Source organism: Rutilus rutilus (genome assembly GCF_951802725.1).
Source record: "Rutilus rutilus genome assembly, chromosome: 6".
Lineage (NCBI taxonomy): Eukaryota > Metazoa > Chordata > Actinopteri > Cypriniformes > Leuciscidae > Rutilus > Rutilus rutilus.
This window is the reverse complement of record NC_140214.1, coordinates 2,756,669-2,773,648: the sequence shown is the minus strand read 5'-3', so window position 1 is coordinate 2,773,648 and position 16,980 is coordinate 2,756,669. Positions and strand designations below refer to the sequence as shown.

Sequence of the window (16,980 nt, the reverse complement as noted above, 5' to 3'; positions counted from 1 at the left end):
CTAAATTAAAAAATTAAATTAAAGAGTTAATTAAAAGAGCCTTTAAGCTATGAAAATGTTTTTACAAATGTTCACTGAATATTTAAAAAAAAATCCAGTATTCTAAACGTTTAAAATAAAAAATAATTATTGGTTATGCAAACATTACAGAAACATTCCATTTTAACGTTCAAGTATTATTGGAATGTTACTTTTGAATGTTCTCAGAGCGTTCGGTTTTTAAACGTTTCAAAAATGTTTTTTCTTGGTTATACGAACATTCCATTTGATCATTCTTCAAACAACATTATGGGAATGTTACTTTTGAATCTGAACATTCTAAAACCAGTAACATTTAAAAAAGGTTCCATTAATGATGCATAAGTGTTTTGTGCTAACGATCATCCCTGGTGACATCACTGATGATGCGTCTAGGTTGCACCTGTGTAAGGTGTGTGTTAAAATCAGAGAACATTCATGTCTGATTCAATGAATGGCATCCAGTTATGATCTCAGAAATAAATATGATAATTTCACACTTCATATGCAATTTTCTAATTAAATAATGTTTCAAATCGTGCAGTCGTCTCACTAGAAGTGGAAGGTCAAGTCAAGTGCATTGCATTGTGGGATACATTACCCACTCACATTTCGGGAACTATAATAGGTCACAGAAAATATGCATACTAACTGCAACAAACACACTGCAAAAATAGTCTTCCGAACACACACACTGGTTTAGTGTGTGAATAACAGTCCAAGGACAAGCGGCGTGAGTCTGCAGCTCTCGGATGCCTAGCGGTTATTTCACACTGCGCTTTCCTCACACATGTTTCTGTGTCACTGCATTCAAGGGGAGGGGGCGGAGCCTACTGACAAAGCCAACCTGTCAATCACTCCTCCGCACGTGCCGGCGCCGAATCAAAGCAAGATAACAGAACCTGACCTGCTTTACACCCGACACCAGCGGGATATCTCAGAGCTGGGAATTAGAGCAGCAATGCAGCACTGACAACAAACAACAGTGGCTTTAATCTGCATTTCTTTCTGGAACACGACTGAATCTCCTCAACACGTGTCCAGCTCATATTTTTTTGTGCAAAATCTAAAGAAAATGATATTTTTCATAATGAAAATCAAGCTTATATTAGGACCATTAGCACTTCATTTAAAGCTTTTATGTATTATGCATTATAAAGGTATTCACAATTTACATTATAATAATGCATTATATCTTTTAAGTTAACTTAAAAGATATAATGCATTATAATGTACATTGTGAATACCTTTATAATGCATAATATCTTTTAAGTTAAAATGCATAATAGTCTTGTTACATCTGAAATTGGTTGTTTGTCATGTGTTTTAATGCATTCTACTTTCTGAAGGTGTATAAGCATGTCTAAGCATTATAACTGTGGTAACAGTTATTCATGAGATCATAATAAGGTGCATTATAAGGCATAATTAATGCATTAAAAATACTTTTATAATGCATCACACATAAAGGCTTCAAGTAAAGTGTTACCATGTTTTTTGCACTGTGACATTATTTTAATGACGTTTAAACACATTTTTCCCTCCAGTGGTGATTCTCTCCACTAATGCAATTATTATTACAGTACAAAAAATAACTAATATGATCCACAAATACTCACTATTTAAATAGTAAATCATCTTTGTTTCCAGGGAAAATGTATTTAATTGTCATGAAAATGATGTCAAAATGCAAATAATAAAAATAAAAACAAATAAAAAAGCTTTATATATGATCTTTTTTTTTGTTTATTTTGATGTTGGGGTTACATGTGATCTGGACAGATTTTGTGAGATCAAGAATATCCTCTATAAAGCTTTAAGTGTGTGTGTGTGTGTGTGTGTGTGTGTGTGTGTGTGTGTGTGTGTGTGTGTTGATAGCAGATGCAGTATTGTTGATGGTCGCTCGTGGAGGTTTTAAGTGTGTGTGTGTGTATTGTTGATGGTCGCTCGTGGAGGTTTTAAGTGTGTGTGTGTGTATTGTTGATGGTCGCTCGTGGAGGTTTTAAGTGTGTGTGTGTGTATTGTTGATGGTCGCTCGTGGAGGTTTTAAGTGCGTGTGTGTGTGTGTGTGTGTATTGCTGACCGTCTCGTGGAGGTTTTAAGTGTGTGTGTGTGTGTGTGTGTGTGTGTGTGTATTGTTGACAGTCGCTCATGGAGGTTTTAAGTGCGTGTGTGTGTATTGTTGACCGTCTCGTGGAGGTTTTAAGTGTGTGTGTGTGTGTGTGTGTGTGTTTATTGTTGACGGTCTCTCGTGGAGGTTTTGTGTGTGTGTGTGTGTGTTTATTGTTGACGGTCTCTCGTGGAGGTTTTGTGTGTGTGTGTGTGTGTGTGTGTGTGTGTATCTTTGACGGTTTCTGGTGGAGGTTTTAAGTGTGTGTGTGTGTGTATTGTTGCCGGTCTCGTGGAGGTTTTAAGTGTGTGTGTTGTTGACGGTCTCGTGGAGGTTTTAAGTGTGTGTGAGTGTGTGTGTTTATTGTTGACGGTCTCTCGTGGAGGTTTTGTGTGTGTGTGTGTATTGTTGACGGTCTCTCCTGGAGGTTTTAAGTGTGTGTGTGTGTGTGTATTGTTGCCGGTCTCGTGGAGGTTTTAAGTGTGTGTGTGTGTGTGTGTGTGTGTGTTGTTGACGGTCTCGTGGAGGTTTTAAGTGTGTGTGAGTGTGTGTGTTTATTGTTGACGGTCTCTCGTGGAGGTTTTGTGTGTGTGTGTGTGTGTGTGTGTGTATTGTTGACGGTCTCTCCTGGAGGTTTTAAGTGTGTGTGTGTGTGTGTGTTGTTGCCGGTCTCGTGGATGCGCATGTGCTTGAGAAGCAGATAATGCGAGCCGAGGAAACGCATGTGTCGTCAGACATAAATACACAGAAACATGCTGAGAAAATCACTTCTGCCTCTCACACACACTGCAGAACGCAGACCAAACGCTCCTCTTCTGTTACAAAACATCGGTTTAAAGAAATTTAGCATATTTACTACAGAGGGTATTAACATTTTTGACACTTTACAAGAAAACGTGGAGGCGTTTGCCTGTGCAAAACTAATTACAGACTTCTGTTAAAATGCAGGGTTTGATCTTCTGGTAAATCACACAAGGCTCATTTTCTATCGTCCACTGCGGACGGCTCTGCGGACAGAAATAGCGGCTTTACAAAAAAGCCCAAATCAATTGTAATCATATTTGAGCCGCTGAGATTTATGGAGAGAGACGAGGACGAGACATGAAGCCGCGGCTCAGAGGAACAGATGTGCTGAAGGAAACAGTCTCACATTGTCTTTACGGACAAACATCATAGAAAACATCCACAGGGAAAATAAGTCATATATTATGGATAAAGAAAAACAACATCTGCAAAGTTACGACGCTCAAAGTTCAAAGCAAAGGGAGATATTTGCTTTTAAAGAAATCGCTTTTTAAGGACTACAACAAACGGCTGGTAGAGACTACACGAGCTTCCTCCCGGGTTAGTGACATCACCAACCCTAAAATTTACATAAACCCCGCCCCCGGAACACGATTTATAGATTATCAAGACAGAATATGCTTATCAATGACTAGAAGATAACTACACATAAGCTTCATAAATTCATCAACTAACCATTCAGAAATGTTGTCTACATGTTGTCACTTCTTCTCGAGTCTCTCCATCTTTCTGACTCCGGTTTGAACATAAAAGGCTAAAAGTTTTTGAAATGTTCAGTGCATGTGTGTGTGAGGTAAAAGGACACGAGCTCTTGAAGCTCCGCCCCCTGTGCCGGGAGCAGCAGCTCATTTGCATTTAAAGGGACAGACACAAAAACAGTGTGTTTTTGCTCACCCTCAAAAAGTGACAATTTTAACATGCTATATAACAATATCTGTGGGGTAGTTTGAGCTAAAACTTCACACACACACTCTGGGGACATCAGAGACTTATTTTACATCTTGTGAAAAGCGGATTACACCACCCCTTTACATTTTGGGAAACTGTGTTTTCAAAATTATGAATTTAACTTATATACAAAATTGGAATATGGCATAAATCATTTGCGAATAAAGCAACTTTTCCATCCCATGTGTTCAAGAGATCAAAATCATCACTTCCTGAGAAATATCTGTAATAAAATTGGAAGTTGCTGCAATCGAGGAAAAGACGTCACTGTTTACACAAATTCACGTTTTTGTAGTTTACAACAAGACGCTAACGGTAACGTTTTCAAAAGTTTGCGTTTTCAGGCCCCGAAACGCTGTTGTCGTGTAAATGGAAACAGAGCTAACGATAATCATAACTGCTAGATAATGTCAAGAGGATAATCTTAACAAAGTAGATCCAACTGCAATCGGGAACAAAGAACTGACACTGTCCTTGAATACTGCATCTCACACACACACACACACACACACACACACACACACACACACACACACACACACACACACACACACACGCGCACGCACACACACACACACACACACACACACACACACACACACACACACACACAAACATACTCCCACACACACACACGCACACAAACATACTCCCACATATACACACAGTCACACACTCACTCACTCTCTCAGACACACACACACGCATACAAACATACTCCCACACACACACACACACACACACACACACACACACACACACACTCACTCTCTCACATGCACGCAAACACACTCCCACACACACACAGTCACACACTCACTCTCTCTCTCTCACACACACACACACACACACACACACACACTCACACACACGCACACGCACACAAACACACTCCCACACACACAGTCACACACTCACAGTCACACACTCACTCACTCTCTCTCTCTCACACACACACACACACACACACACACACACACACACACACACACACACACACACACACACACACACAGTCACACACTAACATCACACACACACACACACACACACACGGCCTCACAGATGCAGATTTACACATGAGAAAAATATGTGGTCATTTAACAAAAGCCATACACTTCTCATCCGCTGCATGATGATTTCCAAATCTTCCCTCAAAACAACGGCAACAACATCGAAACACTGGATGTTTCAATTGAGGATGTTAAAAAAGTCACATTAATGCTGTGTTTGAATCGACGATGTGAAGAAGAGTAAAGCAGGAATATATGGTGTAATTCGGGCCAGTGACAGACTGCATCTCACCATGATCAGTGTGTGTGTGTGTGTGTGTGTGTGTGTGTGTGTGTGTGTGTGTGTGTGTGTGTGTGTGTGTGTGTGTGTGTGTGTGTGTGTGTGTGTGTGTGTGTGTGTGAGAAAGCCAACAGACTGTCACGAGATTCACACACAACTGCTCACGATCCTTCTGTTGAAACACAGCCATGACTCTCAGCGCTTCATGTTGCAAACCAAAGACTTCAGAGATGATGGTAACACTTGAAGAGCGACTGAATGATCACCATATTTCATATTTCATGACAGTATTGCGCATGAATCGCATGAAGAATAAAAGCATAAAGTAAGCATGAAATACTGTATAGATCTATATCTGTGTGTCAGTGTAGAATAACATTCACCAAAACTAACATAAGATTCAAACACTAAATCTTTATCAATCAACTGATATTCTGAACAGCATATTGTGCACGTATAATAAAGACAAAACAATTATAGTAACTTGTGAATATACTGTATGATATTGTGCATCATCATTGCAGTTTTTGAGTAAATCTCGCATATTTCTTATTCTGATCATTTGAAATTAAATGTGATCTTGTTTTCATGACATTTTCTTTTACTTTAAAAACTAAAGGCTGCTAGAGAATAGGAAAAATAAATAAATATGTATAATAATAATATAATATTATTATTATTAATGATAATAATAACATATTATTATTATTATTAATGATAATAATAAAAATAATGACAACATAATAAATAAATAAATAATAAAAATATATAATAATATAATAAAAATAATAATAATATTAATAATAATTAATAAAGAATTTTATGCTGAAGTCAAGAATTTTTTTAAACAATTTTGAAGAAAAAAAAGAAGTAAATTCTAAACATGTTTTCACATGTAAAGTTTATTTAAAATATAATATATATATTATCCTTTTTGTCAGGAAAAAAACAAGAATACTTATTAATAATATGATTGTTTGCAGTTTATTGCTACTGTTTCCTTACGATAAACTGATTTGGATAAAAACATCCACATTATTTTATGATGAATATCTAAACAACAAAAGCAGATGCAGCTTCTGCACATCATTAAAGATGAGGAATGTACATTTAATATGGCAAAACACTGCTAGAAAATATTATAATATTAAATATATTATATTATATTTGTGTATATAATATATACATATACAGTTTTATAAAATTTTCGTTTACACTTTATTTTAAGGTGTCATTGTTACAGTGTAATTATATATTTAAGTACTGAGTAATGTTAAGCAACTACATGTACTTACTATAGGGTTAGAGTAGGATTAGGGTTTGGTTGAGGGTTAGTTGCATGTAATTATGCATAATTTACTGTTATTATGGTGAGTGCATGTAACATACAGTATGTAACAAGGACACTGTAAAATAAAGTGTTACTGAGTTTTCTTCAAGAAAACAAAAATACTGATCAAGTAGAGAAAGAGTATTTCTTTACGATTTATTGATTTTGATAAAAAACATTTGCGAGATGAATGTAAATCCGACATAAAAGGAGGTTTTCAACCCTACAGATGCAGCCAGCTTCTGGAAAGCACTAAAGACGAGTGATTTCTGTGCTAGAATCAATTCAACCCTGAAACAACAGCAGAACCGGCGGCAGGTCAGGACACAAACTGTCCGAACACGTTACAGTCAGTCCATTATGAGAGCCTGAGGGAACCTGCCTTCGTATTAATGCAAAACCGCCTGAAAACAAGAGGACATTACAGTTCGTCTACGTCAACGCGGTTCATTTACATCTAAAACATACAACTGCAGAAATCAGGACTGCATGATATTGAAGAAAAATGCGATATGCGATAACTCATTAATTATGGGGGGGGGGGGGGGGGGGGATGAGTGTATTGTGATTGTCAAAACATTTTAGTAACTAAACTGAATTTTATTAGGTCTAGTGACAATATGTTACAATGTTTACATTGTACAATTTCCAGTAAGCTACGTTTTTTTATTATTGCTTGACACAAATTTCACGATTTCAATTCAATTCAATATTGACTCATTTGGATAAATATTAGGTACACATGATAGGCATTAATTTTCTCAAAAAAAAAAAAAAACTCACCTAATGCTGTAAACATACAGAGAGCCCTATCAGCTGGTGGTATTATTTAAGGTTAAAAATAACTCAAATATAAAAACAATGCGGTTTTTTTATTATAATAACAACAACTTTATTTAAAAAATATGTAATATAGTACACACATATTTAGCAAAATACTCTCTATAGCTCTTTTTTTCTAGCTAACTAACGTGCTATTGCCTATATTATAGTCATTAAATGGCTTTCCTGAGGTAAATGTTATGTGACACAATTGTTATCCAGCTGTTTTATTGACCTCTTTCTGCGGTATCTTTCAACATTGTTCATTCTTTTTAACTGTGTTTTTATTGAACTTTCCATTTACATATAATATTAGTCATGTAAAGTCAATAAATGAGCAAAAAAACAACAACAAATAAAGTTAAAATAAATACACAAATCCTTGACAGCGCTTCAGAGAATACACCACACACGACACCAGTACATTATCTGCATTGTTCAAACATTAACTATCTATTTCAAGCAAATTTTCATTTAGTGCCCACTTCTGTCGAAACATGTCCGATTTCAACCGCAAGTCTGCTGTCATCTTCTCAAACATGTACATCTGTTTCAGTCTATGTGTCTATTCTGTCACAGTGGGTTCACGCACCTTCATCCAGTTCACAGTGATTATCTCCCTAGCTGCCATTAACAATATATGCAATACAAATAAGTGGGATTTACTGAACTGATCTGAGGGGAAACCATCAAGCAAAAAAAAAAATTCTGGGTGCATTGGAATATCTATTTCTAAAACCAGAGAATGTCTAATAAGGGGAGAACTTCCACTCTCAGTAAACTTCCGGCTTCTGAACTGGTTGCAGTTCCACTCTGGCTCCACATGAGGGCGCTCACAGGACGAGTGCAGAATGAATGAAGGTCTATGGCGCCATAGATATCATATAATAAAGGCTGGATGTCTCGTGCGCGCTGCTGGCCAATGGAGGTCGACGTCCGCAAACGGCGGCCATCTTGCCACAGGGAGCTCGCTCACTCGTAACATTGTGTTTTAATGGTGCATGTACTTTTAAATAACCATAACTTGCTCAATTTTCTACCGATTTTCAAACTGTTTGGTTTGTTATAAACGTCAGATATGTAGTTATGACACGGCATACATATGAATAATTATAACATACATGTTCAAGCATTGAACCTTACATCAGGTACCACAGAGCCCGCCAGAAAGCCTGCCTGTGACAAGATGGCCAAACGGTGATGCCGTTCGAGACTCCGCCGTAAGACATCTAGCCTTTATTATATGATATCTATGTATGGCGTTATACCCCTCAAAATCCACTTTTCTCAGGATATCATTTTTTGTCTAGTAATTTGAATGTTGTATTCGAAAGGAGATGCAAATAAATTACACATTGCTGGGTGTTAGATTTTTTAGAGTCACTTATTTGCTTTGTAAAAGTCTTTTTAAATGTCAATGACGTCATACACATCGTACGACCAGAGATACTGCTTTACGGCAATCCTTCAGTCGCTTTGGTGCTTTCGCGCTCTGCACTTTCTTTTCTCTCGAGGCGTCGACAACACAGCTGACACACGTAAATACACATGCTAGAAGAGTTTTTGTTTTGTTGTTTTAAAAGACCACGCCGAAAATACACACACACACACACACACACACGATGCCATCAAGCGGTATCTCTGGTCGTAATCAGTCCTTCACTGACCAATCAGCGTTCATTAGCAGAATGCTAGCGTGTTATGGGCAACAACAACTCAACCTGTAAGAAATCAAAACGACATAAGTACTCGTTCATTCAACTTTCGACCTAAAACCCATGTTGAACTTGCAAAATCTACAATCAAATCTGAGATTTCTCAACGGCAATCGGGTGAAAGAGACACATTTAGCCGTCTAGCTCCATAGACTCCCATTCATTCTGCACTCATGGGCGATCGCCCCCAGTGGAACACTGGTGGAACTACAACCACAGTTCAGTACAATAGGACTTAACAGGGAGTGGCCAGGCTCTCCGTAGACGGGCTCTGCTAAAACTTTATTGATTTCCCTTTTAACCCCCTGCCAATACACTTGAACATTGTTCATTCGTGTTTATTTACTGTTAGCTAGTAGAGATGATCGGGTCACGTGCCGCTAGGGATCCGTCGCGTCACGTTCACAAGCGCCAAAATGGTATTTATTGTTTGAATTTCTTAATAAAATTGACAGAATCTGAGAGCTGAGATTTTTTATATCATAAGTAACCTGCTCTGTCTAGTCTGTCGGTCTCCGTGTCCTCTTTGCTTCGCGATTTTTCTAATATCTTTAAACTTATATAGCCTACATACATGTTTCACATTCTTTTTGTGACGAGAAAACATCCCTACAGCTTCTGAAAGTGAACATCAGTGTTTTACTGTAGCGTAAGAAGTGTTATTTTAACATCAGTGTAAACCTCGGGGTTCAGGTTATCCTACATTAGGGTTATTTAACAACAGAAACTCAATAATCAAACGTAAAAGCTTAGTTTTCACTGTATGAATTAAATATATCCTGATTCTTATTAAAGTTACAAAAGTTATTCAGCCGAGAGCTGCGAGTGATTGTCTCTTCGTCTTTTGTTCATGACTCCAGTTATTACATTTGCGATATTTCGACACTTTTGATATATTGTGCAGCCCTACTTCAGAAATCATTCTAGTTCATTTATATTTCATTTACATAAAACACTTCCGTCTTGATCAATTATATCCGCACAGCTTTTGGTGTGTTTCTCTGGAGAACGTGACAAATGTCATGCCGGCGCTGGAGGCAATCAATTAAAAAGATGCTTTATGAACATATAATAACTGATGAGAGGCTCGAGGCTACACAGACGAGATAATGAACCGAGCAAATGTCAGTCAGTGCATTAATCTCCGAAAAGTTAGCACAAAAACATCCTCAAACTGGCAAATATTATTAATGATATGATTGTTGGCAGTGTCACTGGCCTACAGCCATTACATATTTAAAACAGTAATATCCTATACTAAACCTAAACTAATCTTGACAAACTATGTATCATTTGAAAGCTTACAATATCTAGTTTTCATAATTGGTGACTGATCTTCAAAATAAATTACAGAGGAGTCGTAATTTATCAATTTGCAACAAGAATATTTTCACACTCCTAAGCCGTGTTCAGACTTTTATTTTGAAATAGTGACGAACGTGAAAAATCATGAAAGAATGGTAGAAACCTCAGTTTGTTTTCATGCCAAGAGTTCAAAAGATAACATCCATAAAAAAAAAATTTGTTGAAAAAAATGGTCTGAAAATGTTTTAAATATAAAGAAAAAAATGATAGATTCACCACTTGTGATGAGGCAGCGAGCTATAACGCACATATGTGTTCTTTTATGTGTTTATTAGAGGTTCATTGAATTCAAACTTCCCATACTACTTCTGAATAGGATGTCTACTTCATAAATTGTATTAAAATTGTGGAAATAATGGTTCAGATCACTCAAACCACATATGGAAATGGAGGCGCCCTTATATGGGCAGTAATGGAGGCTGGTTGTCACCTAGTGAAAACGTTTGGTACTGCGCCCAAACAAAATTTACTGAAAGCTCATTTTTTGAGATATCAACCTAAAATTTTAAAACACAACTTGTTCAGATTTTTGGCTTTCATTTTCTTGCAGTTTTAGAGTCCAACATGTTTTGAAAATATATATATTTTATATAAAATATGAATAATTAAATTTTTACATTTTACAATTTAATAAACTCAAACTTCTATAACTTTTTTTCTTTTTCACTTTCTTAATTTATTTCACTTCTACAACAATCTGTCAAATGTCTTCTTTAAAACAAGACCAATCTTACGTCTATATTCCAAAGCATTCTTGAATTACAACCATTTAAGTTCGGAATGTGCATTTTCATGTCTATTCAACAACACTTAAGGGGTTAATGCTACAGTTTCCTAGCGATAAATTTGCATTTAATTTGCCCAAAAATAACTGCTAGAAAATATTATATATATTAGATATTATATGTGTGTGTATAATATATACATATATATTTAATTTTCTTCAGGAAAACAAAAATACTGATCAAGTAGAGAAAGAGTATTGTAGTTCAGTGCTGCTGTTTCTTTACGATGAATTGATCTTGATAAAAAAAAGTTCCTCAAACTGCCTTGAAATGTTTGAAAGCTCATATCAATGCAACACACATCATAACTGCACTTGAGGAACAGCCTCGCAAGACCCAAAACTCCAAACTGAAGCTCGAAAACAGTTACTGACAGACTTTAAGCGCTGAAATATCCCGTATGAAAGAATAAAAGTCAGAAACACACACCTCAGATGTCGTAGGAATCCCTACGGCTGTGGTTTGCGTGGCTGGTTTCTATTTGGAGTGGGATCAGTCCTGAGAGGAGAACGCTCAATTGGATTGACAGGAGGAATAATCTGATGCCCTGAGAGACTCTGGTCACCTGGGCCGAGCAACGGCCAATGGGAGAGCAGAGATTACGCCCACCGGAGGATCACACCGGGAATAAACCGTGCCAAGGACGAGGACACGAGCAGCGGACAGACGGAAAACACGACCGGGAACGACTCACAACACTCACAATCTCTGACTTTACACACACAAGGACAATTAATGAATCATGTGCAGGACATTTGTGATAGATAGATAGATGGATGGATGGATGGATAGATAGATACTGTGGATGATAGATAGATAGATAGATAGATAGATAGATAGATAGATAGATAGATAGAAAGCCTAGATAGATGGATAGATAGATACTGTGATTAGATAGATACTGTGGATGGATGGATGGATGGATGGATAGACAGACAGAAAGCCTAGATAGATAGATACTGTGGATGGATGGATGGATAGATAGATAGATAGACAGATAGATAGAAAGCCTAGATAGATGGATAGATACTGTGAATAGATAGATAATGTGGATGGATGGATGGATGGATGGATGGATGGATGGATGGATGGATGGATGGATGGATAGATAGATAGATAGATAGATAGATAGATAGATACTGTGAATAGATAGATACTGTGGATGGATGGATGGATAGATAGATAGATAGATAGATAGATAGATAGATAGATAGATAGATAGATAGATAGATAGATAGATAGATAGACAGATAGATAGAAAGCCTAGATAGATGGATAGATAGTTACTGTGAATAGATAGATACTGTGGATGGATGGATAGATAGATAGATAGATAGATAGATAGATAGATAGATAGATAGATAGATAGATAGATAGATAGATAGATAGATAGATAGATAGATAGATAGATAGATAGATGTGGTTTGCCTCAAACTTTTTGGAAGTGGGAAAGTAACCTGACTGGAAAGTTCCACCGGTGATAATCTCTTGTCACCATCAGACTGTATTGGGCTTTGATGGGATTAGGGTCAGGACAGTAAACACACACACACACACACACACACACTGTGAAACCTATGAAAGTTTGATCAAATACGTTCAGGTTCATCATGCATAATCTAGATTAGGGAAAAGCACTCCTAAAATATCAACATCATTATAATTCAATAGCTTTTCAAGAATATAGGCCTACTAATTTCACTTTATGCATTATGTTCAATATTGCATTAGAACTGCATCTATAGCAGTGAACGTCCATCAGCACATCCACCAGTTCATCTTTACCTCAGATCTTCTGCATGCTCACTTCACTAATGTTGAGTCGACAGATTCATCGTCATCATCATTATTTATCGACGGTACACGATTGTCGGTAACGATCCATAAAATGTTCGATATAGCGCTCGACATTTTCGTTTAAAATGCGCGCGCATCGCCCGTAGATCTTAAACAGCCTATCAGATGTTTTGATAAATCAGCGTGCTCCCATAGACCTTATTCACAGCAGCGCCAGCTTTGATATTGAATGGGAATGAAACCATAGTAGACAGTATGAATGAAACGAGGCTGTGAGGGACAGACATGCATCTCTTCAATGGGCTGTACTGTTGTTTAATGTGTTTTTTTGGATTGTTCTGCTCACACTGGAAAAATATCTTTCCAAGAAATTTCAGTTGACAAAAAACTCCTAATCCTAAATAAAAACTAATCTAGGAGCTTTATACAGCTTTTTACAGTGGATGCCATTGGAAACATGACAAGTCTATCCTCACTTTCATACCTGTCATGGCGCTGCTCTGAATAAGGTCCATTGACAAGCGAACAACCAATAAGATCTGAACAGCACTGACAGCCCAAAATCTCTTACAGTTTTAGAGGTTTGTATTGTTTTGTAACATTTTATTTAAGTTCAAGAGTTTCTTTAACACTTACTTTTTTTATCTTAACATAAGACATAAAGAAGATATTTTTGTTTACATTTTTGTTTTTGACTGCTAAAACGAATATAATTTGATATTTGCCTTAATAATGTGGATAAAAAAAAACAGTGGTTGAAATTCAAACTTTTCTACTTGTTTTAAAAAAAGGTTATAAAAAATGTCAATCATTATCGAAACCGAACGATATGAAACATTATATACATTTTTTAGCTATATCGCACAGCCCTACTTTGAGATATTAATGTATCCTGAAAATGAAATAAAGCTTTTTTTTTTATTGTAAATACTACAATAATACTAAAATAACACTGCATGGTACGAATACAGTAAAAATATATATATTGTGCACTTTATATTGAAATAATTGAGAAAATATATTGACATCTGTGCTCAGATTTGCCAAGACACCAAAATCTGCAAAAGTTGATGAAGCTTAACCGAGTCTCCAAAACAATGACATCTTCCTCTGAGGAAAAGCAGCTAAACCTTCTTCTGTCAGGGTGAGATGAGAACATTATTACTTCATCAAATGTGTCCGTGAAGTGTCCGTATCACTGCTTGTGTTTATGTTCTCATGTCAGAGAGTCGGACTGGATGAGACGCTGATCTGCAGTGAAACTCAACGGATTACGGCTGAGGAAATGCTAAATAAAGCTCCGGCCTTCAGCTCCTGTTCTATAGTGTTTACATCCTCAGACACACGCGTCACGCTTCGGCCCTGCGTGTGTGGCGAGAAGCTCATCGAACCCAACAAAGAAATCACAGAGATGCGTCATCGGAGGAGAATGTTTGTAACTCAACTTGCAGCATGGACAGGAAATATAATTTTTTATTTAAGAAACAATAACCCGCTAGTAACCCAATAATGAAGCACTGGCAACCACCCAAAACACCCTAACAACTGTATAGTGATGCCCTAGCAACCACCCAGAACACCATAGAAACCCCCTAGCATTGCCCTAGCAACCAAACAGAAAACCCTAGCCACCCTAATAACAAAGTACTGGCAACCACCCAAAATACCTTAACAACACCCTGGCAACTGCATAGTGATGCCCTAGCAACCACCCAGAACACCATATAAACCACCTAGCAATGCCCTAGCAACCAAACAGAAAACCCTAGCCACACCAATAACAAAGCATTGGCAACCACCAAAAACACCCTAACAACAGCATAGTGATGCCCTAGCAACCACCTAGAACACCATAGAAACCACCTAGCAATTCCCTAGCAACCACATAGAAAACCCTAGCTACCCCAATAACAAAGCACTGGCAACCACCCAAAACACCCTAACAACACCCTGGCAACTGCATAGTGATGCCCTAGCAACCACCCAAAACACCCTAACAACACCCTGGCAACAGCATAGTGATGCCCTAGCAACCACCTAGAACACCACAGAAACCCCCTAGCAATTCCCTAGCAACCAAACAGAAAACCCTAGCCACCCCAATAACAAAGCACTGGCAACCAACCCAAAACACCCTAACAACACCCTGGCAACTGCATAGTGATGCCCTAGCAACCACACAGAACACCATAGAAACCACCTAGCAATGCCCTAGCAACCAAACAGAAAACCCTAGCCACACCAATAACAAAGCATTGGCAACCACCCAAAACACCCTAACAACAGCATAGTGATGCCCTAGCAACCACCTAGAACACCATAGAAACCACCTAGCAATTCCCTAGCAACCACACAGAAAACCCTAGCTACCCCAATAACAAAGCACTGGCAACCACCCAAAACACCCTAACAACACCCTGGCAACTGCATAGTGATGCCCTAGCAACCACCCAAAACACCCTAACAACACCCTGGCAACTGCATAGTGATGCCCTAGCAACCACCCAGAACACCATAGAAACCCCCTAGCAATGCCCTAGCAACCAAACAGAAAACCCTAGCCACCCCAATAACAAAGCACTGGCAACCACCCAAAACACCCTAACAACACCCTGGCAACTGCATAGTGATGCCCTAGCAACCACCCAGAACACCATATAAACCACCTAGCAATGCCCTAGCAACCAAACAGAAAACCCTAGCCACCCCAATAACAAAGCACTGGCAACCAACCCAAAACACCCTAACAACACCCTGGCAACTGCATAGTGATGCCCTAGCAACCACACAGAACACCATAGAAACCACCTAGCAATTCCCTAGCAACCACACAGAAAACCCTAGCTACCCCAATAACAAAGCACTGGCAACCACCCAAAACACCCTAACAACACCCTGGCAACTGCATAGTGATGCCCTAGCAACCACCCAAAACACCCTAACAACACCCTGGCAACTGCATAGTGATGCCCTAGCAACCACCCAGAACACCATAGAAACCCCCTAGCAATGCCCTAGCAACCAAACAGAAAACCCTACCCACCCCAATAACAAAGCACTGGCAACCACCCAAAACACCCTAACAACACCCTGGCAACTGCATAGTGATGCCCTAGCAACCACCCAGAACACCATATAAACCACCTAGCAATGCCCTAGCAACCAAACAGAAAACCCTAGCCACACCAATAACAAAGCACTGGCAACCACCCAAAACACCCTGGCAACTGCATAGTGATGCCTTAGCAACCACCTAGAACACCATAGAAACCACCTAGCAATGCCCTAGCAACCAAACAGAAAACCCTAGCCACCCCAATAACAAAGCACTGGCAACCACCCAAAACACCCTAACAACACCCTGGCAACTGCATAGTGATGCCCTAGCATCCACCCAGAACACCATATAAACCCCCTAGCAATGCCCTAGCAACAAAACAGAAAACCCTAGCCACCCCAATAACAAAGCACTGGCAACCACCCAAAACACCCTAACAACACCCTGGCAACTGCATAGTGATGCCCTAGCAACCACCCAGAACACCATATAACCCCCCTAGCACTGCCCTAGCAACCAAACAGAAAACCCTAGCCACCCTAATAACAAAGTACTGGCAACCACCCAAAACACCCTAACAACACCCTGGCAACTGCATAGTGATGCCCTAGCAACCACCTAGAACACCATATAAACCCCCTAGCAATGCCCTAGCAACCAAACAGAAAACCCTAGCCACCCCAATAACAAAGCACTGGCAACCACCCAAAATACCCTAACAACACCCTGGCAACTGCATAGTGATGCCCTAGCAACCACCCAGAACACCATATAACCCCCCTAGCACTGCCCTAGCAACCAAACAGAAAACCCTAGCCACCCTAATAACAAAGTACTGGCAACCACCCAAAACACCCTAACAACACCCTGGCAACTGCATAGTGATGCCCTAGCAACCACCTAGAACACCATATAAACCCCCTAGCAATGCCCTA

The 16,980-nt window shown here is 38.7% G+C and overlaps 1 protein-coding gene across 4 annotated transcripts in view; it reads right to left on the bottom strand.

Moving 5' to 3' along the window:
* pip5k1cb (phosphatidylinositol-4-phosphate 5-kinase, type I, gamma b) overlaps positions 1–16,980 on the bottom strand; it is a 66,139-nt gene that overhangs the window by 37,087 nt on the left and 12,072 nt on the right. The window lies entirely within an intron of this gene.